This window comes from Microtus ochrogaster, unplaced genomic scaffold, assembly GCF_000317375.1.
Source record: "Microtus ochrogaster isolate Prairie Vole_2 unplaced genomic scaffold, MicOch1.0 UNK5, whole genome shotgun sequence".
Classification (NCBI taxonomy): domain Eukaryota; kingdom Metazoa; phylum Chordata; class Mammalia; order Rodentia; family Cricetidae; genus Microtus; species Microtus ochrogaster.
This window is the reverse complement of record NW_004949103.1, coordinates 7,133,068-7,148,326: the sequence shown is the minus strand read 5'-3', so window position 1 is coordinate 7,148,326 and position 15,259 is coordinate 7,133,068.

Below are 15,259 nucleotides of genomic sequence, written 5' to 3'. Positions count from 1 at the left end.
TGTGTGTGTGTGAAAGAGGAGAGCATCTGATCCTCTGGAACTGCAGCTGCAGATGATTGTGAGCTGCTGCTTGGATACTGGGAACAAAATCCAGATTCTCTGGAAGAACACCCAGTACTGAGCCATCTCTTCTCCTAGTACATTTTAAAAAAGGATTTATTTCTTATGTGCCTCTCTCTCTCTCTCTCGCTCTCGCTCTCGCTCTCTCTCTCTCTCATGTTTATGAGCATATCTCTGTGCATAGCAAGTGTGTATGGCAGTCTCCAGAAGTCAGAACACTATCTCAGATCTTCTGGATCTGGAGTTATAGGCACTGTGAGCCTTTCTGTCTGAGTGTTAGGAACCGAATGCAGGCCCTCTAAAAGAGCAACAAGCTCTTCTAACTACCAAACCATCTCTTTAGTCCCCATTTAGGTTTATTATCTGTTAACTAGCAAATACTTCAATTTTTCTTCTCTTCTTAAACCACTGCCCTACCCTCACTCTCCTGCATATAAAAGCAATTGTCACGGAATTGCACTTTGTCGTGTACCCTATGCCCACGTATGCTGGCCTGCTTTTCCTCTCTCTTTCACAGCCTTCAACTCAAGTCTGTCTCTCCAAAACCCATTTTCTCTTTCACTTGCTCATCCTGTGACATCTCCTTGCCACAAAGTGGCACTTCTTTTTTTTTCTAATCATTTGAACACATCTGTGTCTTTCTTGTTATTGAAAAAGAAAACAAATCCTTCCTTAACTCTATCTCATTCTTCCCAACACTCTAAGCCCCTCAGTCAAGGAAATAAAATCAGAAACTTCTTGGGTTCAGGAATTGGAAGACTGTCCATAGGAATTGACCTAGTGATCCAGGAGTTGGATTTTGAGATGGGGCTGAACTTGATTCTGAAGGGACGGTGGCTAACTTGGATGAAACAAAGCATTATGTTACCAGGTAGTGTTTTGAAAGTAACATTTGCTAAGAGTTTAGTAGTCACCTGAGGATGTGAGTTAGTGTCCCTGCTTGCAAAGAAGTTAAGATCTAACTAGAGAGGGGCACTACCAGCGCTTGAAGAGTGGACCCAGTGGGTAGATAATCCTGAGTGGGCTAAACCTGAGCACATATCCTGAGCTGGATCATCTCTTACTACCTCCCCCTTTCACTTTGCACTGTAGGGCCAGCTATTTCTTAACCCGTCATCTTGGCTGTTCTTTCACACCTGTCTCCCTGCTAAGGGATCCTATCCTGATCAAGTGCATGGAAACAGCTTTCTGTCCCGCCTAGTTATATTTTGTTTACTTTTATTTTTCTAGGGTTCATCACCATCCATAAAACAGTTTTTAAAAATGTATTACATAATATCTAATTGGAATATAGACTCCATCAAGTCAGAGGCTTCATCTGACTTGTTTTCTGATATACCTCTAGGCCATTGCACCTAATCATTGTTTGATAATGTGTGGATGAATATCAGATGATGAAAAAAAAGTCTATTCCCCAATCTACCTTGTACATTGATGAACTGGACAGTTGTTTAAGTGCCTACGATGTACTAGCATAGGTGTACTGACATTTTTGAGGGACTATGTGTTGAGTAAATCATACAATCAATCTGAGTGATTCAGTGACATCCGAAGCTAACTGAGGTGATACAGTTGTCCCTGATTCAAATTTTGTGCCTGGAGGCTGGAGTGTACGTTAGTGATAGAATGTCTGCCTGGCATGCAAGAGTGTCTGGGTTCCATCTTCAGAACAGCAACAGAAAAAAAAAAAACCAGACAAATCAAGCAAACCCAGCTTGGTTAAGAGCAAATGAGTCCTACACAGCAGGCTACAGAATGAGCAGGTATTCGTCTCCTCCTTTTTGCTGTGGTGTCAAATAGAAATCTTCAGCATCCAAAGGTTGGAAAGTAGAGTCAAGCAATGTAGACCTACAATACAGTTTACAAAGGAGGACACTGTGGACCAAGCAGAGGACCCTTTCCTCAGGTGTGAATAGTCCTAGGGTGCTGCTTCATGGTGAAGATCTTTCCATTCTACAACACTGCCCTTCTTACCCACTCCTTTCTCCACTGCTTTCTCTCAAAGTCCTTTTTTTTAAAGACAGTCAGAATCCTGCTATGGAGCCAGATAATGTGTGCTATGAGAGGCAGCTTTACAGTCCTGTGCTGTTATGATCATATTTGGGGGCTGGAAAGTCAAAAAGACTTGCCTGCAGGATGTTGTGTTTTAATGGCATCCCTGCTGGTCACTCTCACTCTGGGGCTTTCTCACCAGAGGGCCACATCTAGGTCACCCAGCAGTCAGGGAAACGAAAACAGTAATCTTAGAGCCCAGAGCAGAAGGGAAGACAAGAGCCCTCCCAGAGAGGCCCTGACAAGGTAGCAAAGGAAAGGAAGAAAGGCAGAGAGGGTCAGCAGGGACCCACCAACAGCAAAGATAGAGATTTTTTTTTTCAGGAAAGTCAGAACAAGAGTGATCTAAGCTGACTTATTTTGACTAAAATAAAAATTATGATAGGAGAAGATAGTGGAAAAGAACCTATTGTGTGACAAGCTTAATCTACTTTTATAACATCTGTCCTTAAAACTTCTAGGCACAACTTAAGAAAACTATGACTGTATGATAAATATCATCATTAGATAGACCTCAAATAATGGTATCAATATTTAGCTGTCAGCAATGGGTCTCAGGCAGTGGAATAATGCCAAGCATACACTCTTCAGTTTCCTGTTCAATCTGTCCTTCCTCTGATGAACAGGACCCCCATCCTCCCTGCCTCCCAGGAGAAGTGTCTTGCAACCTCTAGAGTCCCTAAGATTGTTCCAAGATTAGCTTATTACAGCTTGGAGCATCCCCATGCCGATCTTGCTGTCTGTGCTTGAGGCAGAACATTTTAGTGTATGCCCTGGCAGAGGACTGGATGTGGTAATCACCATCAGAGGGTGGTGGTGTGCTTTTCTGAGATTATTTGTTCATTTTGATTAACTGATAATATTTTCCCAGATCTCACATCACAGAGTGGGTTAAGCACTAAGTTATTCCTGGTAGCAGGTTGTGAAGTAAGTTGACACTTACATGCTCTCATTCTGGTCCGCTCTCTCAGTGAAACATGCTGCAAGAACACTGTGTGAAAGTCATAAGGCAGAGGCTTGGAGATTTGAGAGAGAGAGAGAGAGAGAGAGAGAGAGAGAGAGAGAGAGAGAGAGAGAGAGAGGTACAATAGGCGGTATGGGAGACTAGGGAATCAAACAACAGGGAGAAATCCTTTTGTCAGAGGCTTTCTTTTCTCCAGAATGGCTGCCTTGTATTTCAAGTGGCATCTATCTCTGTGGTGTGTTTTTCTCTAGCCATCATTGACTGCTTGGGTGCAGGAACTGTATTGAGTTTAGTGGAGGCTAGGCTTCTCGAGACGAGTGCAATCACTGGTACAGGGACAAGATGCTGAGCAAATATGCTAGAGCCTGGGAAACCCATGCTGGGACAGAAGGAACCAAGGAGAGTGAGAAGAACTCCTGCACCCAAGTTCCTGGGTAGGGAGGATTGAGGGGCAGGGAAGGGCAGGGAGCTGAGAAAGACGATACAAGGAAGTAGCTATAGTAATTAGTCAGGACAGGGTGTCAACCTCCAGCCTGGAGGATGGCCAAGGTCCAAGGAGAAAAGGCCAGAGAACTACAGTGCTGATGAAGAGGACATTTATCATCATGTAATGTGTGTAGGAGAGAGTGCTGGAAGCCAGTTTCATAAAGAAATGTTAGGGGTTTGTTCCATGGGGTTAGGGTGGTGTCCTAGTTTCATTTCTGTTGTTGTGACAAATGCCTTGACACAAAGAAATATAGGAGAGGAGAGGTTTTATTGAGCTTATAATTCCACATTACAGTTCGTCACTGAGAAGCAATCATTGCAGGAATTCAAGCAGGTGGTCACACCACATCTGCAGTCAAGAGCAAAGTGAGAATAAACACGGACTCTGCTTGCTTGTTTTCTCATTGCTCAGATAGGTTTCTCTTCTCTTAAACAGTCCAGGGTCCAGCCCATGACATGACACCACCTTCAATGGCTGGGTGTTCCTAGGTCAATTAATAATAAAGGGATTCCCCCATAGATGACCCCCCACACGACAACCTAATCTCAGTAATTCCTCATTAAGACGCTCTTTTCAGGTTAACCCAGGTACTATCAAGTCGACGGTGGGAACTAACCAGCACAGGCAATGTCTTCTTTTGGCATACATCTCTAAGTAACTTTGGACTTCCAATGGTCAGAGTATTGACAAGGAACGAGAAGGACATCCATTCCCTCTACAGCTCTGCAAGGCTTGGTAGATCATGGTAGAAGATGTGTTCTTGGGGAAAGCAGATTTAGGTAAATCAAAAGATACAGGGACCCTCCTGGGATGAAGTGCAGGTCCAGGGACTTCTTCTCACGACTGACTAGGACTTGTCCCAGACTTTGCAGTTCTCCCTGTGGCAAAGAGCCTGTCTGGACTGGTGCTCCAATTCTTCTGAAAGGGTGAGGGGGGTTGTTCAGATTTCCTACGCTTCATAGTTTTTCATATCTCAAGTTCTACTCATCACTGAGTGGATGAATGAAGGAAAGAAGGGATGACTACAAGCCAACTTAGAGTGTGTGGAATGAAGGCTCCAGTCTGTCCCTCCCAATTAAGGCTGAGTCGGCAAACACATTTGGCTGCCTGGCTTTAAAGGCATTTCATATTTTAGTTCATTCCAGCCTATCCCATCTTGTTTCCTCTTACTTCTAATTTCGGGTTCTATACCTGACAGGTTAGACTTCTAGTTGACCATCCAAATAGCATGCACATTCCTACTTCTTGGTCAAGCTCTGGTATTTCCTCCTGGTAGAATGGCCTGTTGTCTCCTGCTTTCCACAGCTGGCTCTGCCCTCTCCTTCAAGACCTTGGCAAGTCAAACTCATACAAAGATTTACCCTGATGTGAAAACTTGCCCCAGATTGTCGAAGGTATTTGTGAAATGAACCCCATGCTGCACAGTGAAGTATGTCTCATCTTAGGTCATTTATATTGATGGGAAGATGAGCCCTGGGTTTCTAGGTAAATGCTGGGGGTCTAGATGAAGGCAGAATCTTCTGCAGTGCATGTGAGCCCCTCCTGGCAGCTCCCTCCCCTCTGGGTCTGATTGCTGCTACTAGTAGGTTGTGGGAGCTGTTCCTGTCAGCCCTGTTGTTTGCCTGTGACTAACTGAATTCTGCTCGCTCTTCTTACTAGGCCTCCCTAACAACACTACAGAGAGATGGTAACAGGAATACTGACAATAACACTGCAAAGTGCTGGTCCTGGCCTGACTTGTTTTCTACAGTCTGAGGTGAGGATACTTGACTCAGTACCTTTTTATCTTTTTGTACTTTCTTTAGGAAGCCATGGACAATTGAAGCATTGCGAGTTACAATTACACAGTAACTTCAAAATTCATTTCTCTACATGATCACTTCCTCAAAATTAGAAGTATTTCTATAACTGTGTGTTGGACATTTCTATGAGGGTGTCCTTCCAATTCAGCATACATGAATTAAATCTCTCTCTCTCTCTCTCTCTCTCTCCCCTCCCCTTCTTCCATTCATCTCTTCCTCCCTCCTTATCGGTCTAAATTTTTACTTGTATCTGTGGGTATTGGCATATGTTATATATGTATATATCTCTAGATATAGTATGTTAATAAGGTTGGTGTTCTTAAGAGTACTGAAGACTATTGGATTCCTTATGACCCATAGAATAAAATTGTAATTCCTTGTTATGATGCTGAATAATGTTGATTGGATCATCTCTCCAGCTTCTTTTTTTTTCTGATGTTACAACATGAAATTAAAGAATTACAAAATTATCCATTTCCCACAAGTGACATTCAAATTCATGCCTCTGCACAAACTTCGGTTCATGTTCATGCTGTCTTTTTGTTTCTTTCTAGATGCTGTTTTATTTTTTCAAAGGAAACTTTTATATCTTTGTTAGTGCTATTTTTTGTGTCTTTCCAAAGAGATTTATTTCAGCTCAAGTTTGCATGGGCTCCATTCTATCACAGTAGGAGAAATATGGCAGAACTCACAGCAGCAGAATTGTATGGCAGATGCATGTCCACTTTTTGGTGGATTAGATGCATAGAGAGCTAAACCAGATTTGGGCTTCAGAGTCTCCCAGGATATGCTACCAGCTGAGGACTGAACACTCAAATTTTGAGTCACAAGGAGGCATTTCTCATTCAAGTCGTAACATCTTTCTTATTTTACTGAGTTTTTCGCTGCCACGCTAGTGGGTGTTTTGTGTACTGGGGTATACAAGTCCTAAAGACTCACCATGCCATGCTGTTTATATTCACATTAAGCGGTATAGAATGCCAGGTCTCTGTTTAGAGTCTCTAGCACAGTGCGTGGGGGACAATACACAATCATTGAATAGGGAGAGGAGCAAATGACCAAATGCAGGCACCTTCTGAGCCTCCCCAGGCTTTAAATGTTGGTTTGGATTTTGCTTCCTCCTGTCCTTTGGCTCATGGGTAATCACACTGAAAGTGTACTCTGCTTGTCACAGTCTTTACGTCTAGACAACCACGATACAAACAACATCTACACATCTTTGCTTTCACTGCACTCTCTCATCTCCAGTGGATGAGACTGCTGTCATAGACGTTGATGTTCTTACTCCCACCACACTCAGTCTGTCCATGGCTCCTCTTTGTTCACAAAGAGCCCCACATTCAAGTGTGAACTGAAAGCAGGCTGGTGACTTGACGGTTCCCTTGAATTCTTGAAAATGGTTAGTGTCTCTGTTAGCAAACACACTTTCCCTGGTCCTTTATTCCTAGGGCATCGGCCAATGGATACCTCCCTGTATTTTTCTGCCATACTCAAAACAACAGTCTAATTTTACAGCAATCTACCTTTTAAGTACAAGGAATCTAATTCACAGGGATGCTAAGTAACCTATTGGAGACTGCCAATACTACAGAATCTGCAGTTCCCTGTAGGCACCTGTATTGTGGGATTCCCTTTTTAAGTCTTATTTTCTCACCCAATCCTATGTATTCATGGCAATAAAATTAAGTGCAAAATTGAAGAGGATTTTAAACACTTGTGGCATCTAAATGGAAAACTTGGTCAGGAATTACTCATCCTTTCCCACGACCCTGGGCTTTTATGGACTTTCTCAGGTGGTTCTAGTCAATGATTGATCAATTTGATTATCCCTCTGTACGTCTGAGATTTATGAGGTGTCAGCCAGTCTTTCAGCTACGGTTTAATTGTGTTAACTGCAAGTGCAATTAATTGTGTCACCTTTGGGGAAGAATTTCACAGCTACATTTTGGGGGAGGGTGATAAGTCCCTTATTAAAGTGCTATGTGTTGAAAATCTCAGGAGAAACCCAGATTCTATGGTTTTTGTGAGGGCTGATCACATTCATTGTTTTAAAGATTTGCTTTTTTAAAAAAATTAATTCTTAAGTTTCTGTTCATTCTGGAAGGCTGTAGCTGCTTGTTTGTTGCAGTTTAATTGAGGAAACAATAGCAAGTGTGTGTTGGGAGAGGGCATTTTACCTTCTTTTAAATGGCCGTCAAAATTAATACCCCAGCACCTCTTCCCAAACGGAGGGGAACTCTTGACTTAATTTGCTTAGACTTATCTCTTTCAGCACTCACATTCAGTCACCAGACCTCACCCTGGCGACTCAGGGAAGGTTCCAGATGTCCTTTTCTGCTCCTAGTCCTCCACTTACTTCCATCTGCAGTCACTCAGGGTCTGCAAATAACAAATCATTTTTTTTTTTTTTTCTGATTTCTCAAACAAGGTCAGTCTGTGCTGTGATTTCTTAAGAAATTTTTTTTTTAAGTATTTTGTTTTTCTTTGTTTGGGTAGGATTCTAAGCTAGAACTCACAGTCAAGGAAAAGATACTTGGGAAGTCTCCGAGATGTCTGTGAGGATTTGGGGGACCAGAGATCCAGGTGGGTGTTGGTGGTGAAGTTGAGCCAAAAAGGCTGAAGTCTTCTTACTTTGCCCAAAGAATCTCTGCAATGTGTGAGGGGAATTCCACACCAGAGATGCTGGGAGAATTTAACATATCAAACACAAATAACAGCGACATGCAGATGGCTCGCTTGTGAGGCAGCCTTGTACAGCGCTGGGCATCCTCCATGCTTGTGGTTTTCCGAAATCTCCTAAGTATATACTCGGGATTAAACTTGCTCTCTGCCTTTCTAAGGCTTGCCCTTCAGTCCGAAACCCTCTCAGGTCCCGTCAGGGGAACCCAAGGCCAGCTCTAGAGCCATTTAGGATTTTCTGTGGCTCAATTAAGCCTGTGCAGTGCCCCACAGCCGCAGAGGGCTGTTTATTCAGTGAAAGTGCTCTGTAATTTATTTAAAATAATCCATCTTTCACAAATAAAGGGGCCATTGATGGCCCTCCACCCACCCCCAGGCAGGCCTCCGTGCAAGGACCCCTCTTGACAGTGAGCTTTGCTGGTCACAGCTTAAATGGCTGACAGAAGTGATTCAGGCTTATTAATTCTTTCTTTCTCTTAACTTTTTTTTTTTTTTAAATTTTGGGGTTTTACGAAACTGCCTTACTTTCTTTCATACTAATAATCACTATAAGGCTTCAGTCCCCCTGTCTTTTAAAAAATTCATTTTTCAAATTAAGGGAGAGAGAGAGAGAAAAAAAGTAGAGTTTGGCTATTAAAATGATTAATGCCAGCCAATTTGATAATCGCCGGGTAGAGGTGCCAGCCGTTCTGGGGTTTAGGGCGGCCTGAGACCCAGCTTCTTTATAGCCCCGGGCTAATGAGTAGCCACATTAGGGCCTTTTTACTCTATATGAATTGATTGACTGAAAATGAGATTGCGTCCGAGGGTGACACCCATGACAAAAGGTTCTTTCTTCTCCACAACTTCCAGTACCCGGGACAACACTTGTGTTTAAAGACGGGCCTTTCTCCTAGAACTCCGGAAAAACATTGGATGAACCTAGGCAGCACTAACACAGAAGTCCGGTCACTCGTGGAGACTTGTCAGAGGAGCAAGAATGTGATCTTGGGACCAGCATTAGGGGCTCTGAACTGGACAGGTCTGAGTGAGAAGCAGGCCAGGACCCAGAGCTGTGCTTGCTGAAGTTGGAAACTTTTCTTTCCTTTCATTTTTTTTCTCTTCCATCCTTTCTTCTAGATGAACCACAGATATGAATCTTGTTTATCAAGCTTTGTGTGTATGTGTGTGTATGTCCCTGGTCAGTGAATGCAAGGCTTGTACTTTAGTTTTTCCCTTATGATATTGAGAATTTCATACATGTATGAAATATGATCATACCTACCCTTACTTCCCTTTTAATTTCCACCTATGGCACCCAGAACACTATCTTCTCATATCTATTCCTTTTTCTTTTGAAACCCACTAGGTAGTGCTGTCTATATATGCATGGGCTTGGGGTCATTCACAGGAGCATGAGAAACCTACAAGTGATCATGTCCTGAAAAAAGGATGTTTCTTCCTATCCCAGCAATTATCAACTGGCAAAAGCGTCTCAGTAGTGGGAGGGGCCTAGAGATCATCTAGTCCATCTATGAAGAGACTTTCGCTGGTTTGGTCTTGTATAGGTCTTGTGCAGATAAGCACAGCCATTGTGAGTTCACGATTTCAAAAGGCATGTCATGGGCTCATAGCACTCAGGGCTAAGCGCTCAGGCTCATTCTTGGGACTTTGACTTACTATAGCTCTCCATTGATTGTTGTCCTCTCAAAAAGAAGCTTGTCTGACCGAACTTGAAAGCAGTCCAAGAATATGGGCACAAACATAAAAATTTAGAAGGCAATTTGACTTGATTCCTGGCATCTAGCAAAACAATAGCAGAATTTACCCAAGGGCTCATGACCTTTTCAGCCATTTTTGGGAGCAGGATTACAGTATTTGTCATGACGTTTTTTCCTGTGGAGCAGACCTCACATCCAATCAGAAAGCTTAATCCATAGCAGTAGTGTCCCTAGGGTATCACTGGGTACATCTTGCCTGGAAGGTCAATAATGTAATAATGTCGTACTTAGGTTCCAGAACTAGGGAAGACTGATGTGTTTTTACCCCCGAAGGCCTACACCGCATGTTATGGTACTATGAAAGCTAGACTTCACGGAGAAGCTTCCTGATCAGTTTGAGATTGATTTCTCTATGCCTCATAGCCAGAGTATATGGTGTCTTCAGCAATAGATCTTGGAATATAGTTATGGTGGGTAACCAGAGAAAATGGTCAGAGCCTATGTTGTTTTGTAGATCTCTGAGGCCTCTCTGACCAATAGCTTTTAGGGAGGCACCCATGCCTTGTACCCTGACTCTCATTTAATAACCTGTCTTGTGGGGGAGACATTGTCAACCTATGCAGGATAATTCAGTTCCATGACCACAGTCTCTTTGATCTGATGTTAAAATCCAGAAAAGACTTCCCTAGGTGTATCCTGTATGAGGACAACACCCCAAAGCTATGTCTTCTCAGGGAAAAACATGTCACATGAATTCTATATATTTGAACCCATGAATGGTAGAATCTGGCTAATTCCTGAGATGCCCTCAAGACATTTTCCTGTGCTCTCAGGGTAGAGTATTTGTACCCCCCTTTCTCATTCATTCATTCATTCATTCATTCATTTTTTTCTTGTTTGTGTGGTCCTGGGTTTTTAGTTTATAGTCCTGTGCACTGCTAGACAAACACTGTACTATTGAACAAATCATTTAGCCCTTTCTTTTCTTTACAATTTTTGAGATGTGGTTTTGATAAGTAGCCCAGGTTGGACTTGAAATAACTCTGTAGCCCAGACAAGCCCTGAATTTGATTTCAGAGTTTCCTTTGAGATTCAAGCCAAATTAAGCCACGAGTCCCTATGTAAATAAATAAAATTAGCTGTCACATACTTCTAATAGGCAGTGACTCAGAGTAACCAGACCCATTTAACAAAGGAGAACTAGAGATGTGGAAAAACAGGAGTGGACCAAAGTAAGACAGATACTCAACAGGGAAACCATTAACCCTAAAGTTCCACGAATAACACTGGGGTCACGCTGTGATCAAATGTAGAGTTGAAAGGGTGTGACAGCCATGTTCTTTGGGCCTTGCTGGTTAAGAACAGCAAAATCAATCTCTTGAGCCCCTCTTATCCCTTCCTACTTATTCTGTTTCTCCCTCGGTATTCCATGATCCTGGTATCTCTAAAGCCCTGGGGCTTTTTATTGCAGCATGGGCTTCATGACCACAGCTCTGCCATCTACCTGTCAGAAACCCTTTATAAAGACTCACTCTGAATGTGCTGACTCTCCCAGGCTTTCCTTAGAAATCTGAGTAGAGGCCCTTATGTCTCTAGGACTCTTGATTTCTGCAAAGGCAGCATCATGTTCATGATTCTGAGCATAAGTGGTATTTAGCCTGAAGTGGTCCTGGAGTACTTTGATAGTTAAACACGGAACAGAATTCTGCTAGAAAAAAAAAAAAAACCCTATAAGTGGGTTTTTGTATCATGTCATGCTGTTTTTCTTTTGTTTTATTATTTTATGTTTGTTTTATTTTCTTTTGTTTTTCCTACACATAAAAATCTTCGTAGCAAGCTTACACTTAAATTATATTGCTTTCAGCATTCTGATCTTGCTGATTCATGAGCTGTCCTTGAGACATCTTAGCTTTTTGTCTTATGCAAAGTATGTGGCTTCTTTTTCAGTGGTGCTAATCTTTTTAACAACTGTTCCCTTTTTTTTTTTTTTTTAATTTCTGGTTGCCCAAATTTCCTTCCCTGCCACTCTTTGCTCCTGATTGTCGCATCATAGTAAGTTTGTCTGAATGGAACCAACATGTCTGTCTGAATGCTGTACTTGGAATTTCCTCCGTTAAATCAACTACCATACATCTTTACACTTAGCCTCCTGCAAGATCCCAGAGCACAGACACAACACATTCAAACTCTTTGCCTTGGTGTGACAAAGACATATGTCAAACATTGAGTAAATTGGTAGATGTTTTTGTATAGCAATCCTCAGCTTATGGTGAGTTTTTCTGAGGAACCTATTGTAAGTTGGATATATCTCAAGTTTAAAAAAATTCATTTAATCATAGGTTAGCCCAGCCTAACTTGAATATTCTCATCACCCTTTATCAATTTACATTTGGGCAGAATCACCTATCATTAAGCATATTTTATGAAGTAGTTAATTTCTCATGAATGTATTAAATATTGTATTACAATAAAAAACCAGAATGGTTGCATTCTGTTTAGAATGCAACTTACCACTTAGAGTTGATGCATGCCAGGTCTGGAGAACATCTACAATGTTGAACAAAAATCAATTGTGCATAATGGAGCTGCTACGGTGACAGAATCATCAATCTCTCTTTTGTTGACATTTTAGAGAGCTTGTAGATCACCTCAGGGCATCAATGCATATTGCTTGTTGATAGGAATGGCAATCTGTAGCAAGAAATCAAGTTTTGACTGCGTGCCACATTTTTCCTTTACATTAACTATTTCTTTTTAGCAAGTGAGAATCTTAGTTAAAGTCTTCAGATGTGTTTATGTGTCTTCACAATTCTTTTCCAAATGCCATTCATACAGTAACATGTGAACATGTAGTAGCAATGTTGTAGTTAGCCTTTAGAACAACAACACCTTTTCCAAACTTCCAGAGAATTTTCAAGATTCTCTTGCTTCACCTGGATGCCTAGACACTTTCAATAAAGAGTATTTTATCCCATTGGCTGAGTGAGTGAAGTTTTTTTTCTGTGGCAAATACAAAACTTTTACATCAGTCAAGATACATGTTCCTGGCATGATGTAGGTGCCCTGGAGCATTGTCTAAGACTCTTGAATGAGATGTCATTTAACCTTTCACAACTTTGTACCTGCAAAAATAAATAGTTCAACTCTTGAGGCAGCATCACATCATTCTGGCTTTCTTGCTGTGTTTATATTAGATAGGAGTCCATATACTCATACACAGCCATATCAGTGAGTGTTCTTGGGCTCTTGGCTACTAGATTAGGAATGGCTTTACCTTGACCCCTGCAAGATTTATACACACAGATATCATTATGCAGTCTATTTTGGCTATCTTGAGTCTGACATTTTCTTGGGTTCTTGATAAATTCTTGTATGCTTTGTCATTTACTTCCAGAATAAGACCCTTTTCAGCAGCATCATGCCCTTAGGATGACAAGTATTTCTCGTTTGCAGTACAGCTCTGCCCAAAGGTAGGCATCTGTGGCTTCATTGTTGACCTTCACATTATGACATCTTATTACTTCCTGCAGTACTCGAGCCACACATGCTTGCTATGAACATTCTCATATATGTAGGATCATCAGCACAGTCTGTGTGTACTGTGAAGAGATTTACAGTTAGGTCAAAGAGACAAGAAAATGATATTGTAGGGTTTCTTCTCATCATCAAGTGAGTTGTCAAGTCTTGAAATTTTCTTGCGTTCCTGGCCACAGTTTACTTGTCTGTGACAAGTAAAAGATGCTGCCTTCCTGTACTGCTGGAATCGTGGGAAGAAGTAACAACTATAGGCACTCCTTCTCTAATGTCATCTCAGGAGTTAGTATGAATCAATGCTTGCTTCTCTCTCCCCGCCCACTCTTTGATGTTCATTTCCTTCACTTATTTCCCTGCAACACATAGTGCTATAATATTTGTAAGCACTGTGAATTTTGCCAATTAATTAGTTTCATGCAGTGTTGCTGGGTGGCTTAATTACCTTTCCTAGTTTGCTTGGGACCATATGAAATACAAGACAAGCACTGTTGCTGTAAAGTTATATTAAGAAATTTAATGAACACAGAATTCCATGCACCATCTGTATCAATAAAGTATGCGACTTGTGTTAGACACAGAATAACTGGGCACCTTATTGTGAAGTATCTGTTCTTTCTGCCTTCACAGACTCTCTGCTGCTCTTTTCCGGCTTTCTCCTATCAGTGAATTCATCTAAATGTGAGCACTTAGCCCTCTTCTGGGTCCATGCTTGTTTATGGTGGAACCAGGGCAGGTACCTGAGTTCAAATGCCAGTTCCAGCAACACGGACGGCCAGTTTCTATAACAATGCCTCAGTTTCACTTTCTTTAGAACAGTTGAGCAAAGACAGGGCAATTTATGCTGTGTCTGTAACTGAGCAAATATAAGTGGCTTGATGCAATTATGTTTTATTTCTTTCTCCCTTTCTAGCCTCATGTTGAATGGTATGAAAGGCTGTGATGGTTATCACAGAGAAACTACACCTGGAGACAGGAACAAGTCCTCTGTCTAACTCCCAGAAGCCAAGATCCAGGGACAAGTTCCTGTTGGGAGTCATGGGAGAATGTTTGTGTGAAAGGTGGCCTTCTTGGGTATCAGAAGAAAATGCAGTGGTAACTAGAACTTTCATCATTGTCTCTGCGACAACGGGGATAGCGACGATAGCCATGATGACTAGAAGTCTCTTCATGCCTTGTGTACAGTAAGACAGCAACAGTGACAACTGCTCCTATCAAAGCTCTCTTCTCAGCATTACCAGCTGATAGTCTCATGGCCCTTGCTTGCTTGGAATCCCAAGAAAAGCAGAAATCACTGTTTTTGGAATCATGATCTCAGGGCTACTGTCAGTTCCTTGGAAAGGCAGCTAAGATTTAGTCAAACTTTTGGTAATTCACGACTCTTGTGCTTATTTTTGGCTTCTCAGTTGGCTTAAGGCAACTAGTAATTTCCAAGTATCTTCAAGCTGATGAATACAATGGAGACCCTAGTTAGTTCTATGGGAGAATGGACTCAAACCTCTTCTAATCCTTTTTCTGTGAGGATTATTTCTCCTCTCCCAAGTTCTCTGTTTTGAAGCTCATCTGCTGAAGTTTTAGACTACAGGAATCATCATTCATTCATTCAAAAAGTGTTCCTAGGCTGCTATGCCTCAGGTAGTTCTGTAGAATTTGTCAGTGAGCAAAAAATACAAAAATATTCTTCCCCATGGATTGAGGTCAGGGTGCTGTCAGCATGAACAGGTACAGGGAGGAAATGGAAACGCAACTCTGACAATGTCCCTTCAGATCCCAAGAGTGGCAAGAAATACAAACAAACACCATAGGCAAGATCTGGTAGGTGTGTGAGGGAAGGAAGAGAGCTCTAGCGTTTGCTTCTTCCACAGTCAGTATCTTCTCTTTCTCCCAAACCCCATTTTTGCTATTGTGAACATTTTGTGTCAGGGAGGCCACATGTTTTATAATTGGTAAATTAATATTAAAACTTTGTTTGTCTTCTTTTTTT